This window comes from Grammomys surdaster, unplaced genomic scaffold, assembly GCF_004785775.1.
Source record: "Grammomys surdaster isolate TR1022 unplaced genomic scaffold, NIH_TR_1.0 146, whole genome shotgun sequence".
NCBI lineage: Eukaryota > Metazoa > Chordata > Mammalia > Rodentia > Muridae > Grammomys > Grammomys surdaster.
This window is the reverse complement of record NW_021604604.1, coordinates 2,042,913-2,043,720: the sequence shown is the minus strand read 5'-3', so window position 1 is coordinate 2,043,720 and position 808 is coordinate 2,042,913. Positions and strand designations below refer to the sequence as shown.

Here is an 808-nt window from a genome sequence, read left to right as displayed (position 1 = left end):
TGTGTGTGTGTGTGTGGTGTGTGTGTGGTGTGTGCATGTGTGTGTGAAATAGAACTGTGTATTCACATGAATACATTATGAATCAAAGATGTAGTTTGACTAAAGATAGCTTTTTATCAATATTTAGAGTTTTGTTTGTTTTTAGATTTTTGTAAAAACAGAATATAGTAGTAGTAGGGTTGAGGGAAAGGTCATCAGGTGTGAGAAGATGACCCCTAGCCTGGAGGAAACTGAGACAGCGGTATGCTGATAAATGTTGAATAACCAGCTCTCACAGAGAAAGACCTAACAGGAAGCATCTGCCAGCACCATTGGTACAGATATGGGATCTGGTATGCTCATCTGAGATGGCTGAGGGTGGGCTTACAGAGAAATGGTGCAGGGAATTTTCTGAGCCAATGTACCCTGAGCTACCATGCTAGAGCCAAGCTTGGAAAGGGTTTGCCTCTATCCTGAAAGTCACTAGAATCTGGGTGAGCAAGGAAGGTGTCGTCTTAGTGTGCTTTTTGCTGCTGTGATGACCAAAAGCAACTTGAGGAGGGGAGGATTTATTTGGCTTCTAGGTCCTGGGTCACAGTCTACTGAGGGAACCCAAGGAAAGGGCTCAAAGCAAAATCCTGATACAGAGAGCATGTAGGAGCACTGCTTACTGACTTGGAGGAGCACTGCTTACTGACTTGGAGGAGCACTGCTTACTGACTTGGAGGAGCAGTGCTTACTGGCTTGGAGGAGCACTGCTTACTGACTTGGAGGAGCACTGCTTACTGACTTGGAGGAGCACTGCTTACTGGCTTGGAGGAGCACTGCT

At 45.8% G+C, this 808-nt stretch overlaps 1 protein-coding gene across 9 annotated transcripts in view; it reads left to right on the top strand.

Moving 5' to 3' along the window:
- Kiaa1217 (KIAA1217 ortholog) overlaps nt 1–808 on the top strand; it is a 294,129-nt gene that overhangs the window by 275,981 nt on the left and 17,340 nt on the right. The gene's annotated exons all lie outside the window — the stretch shown is intronic.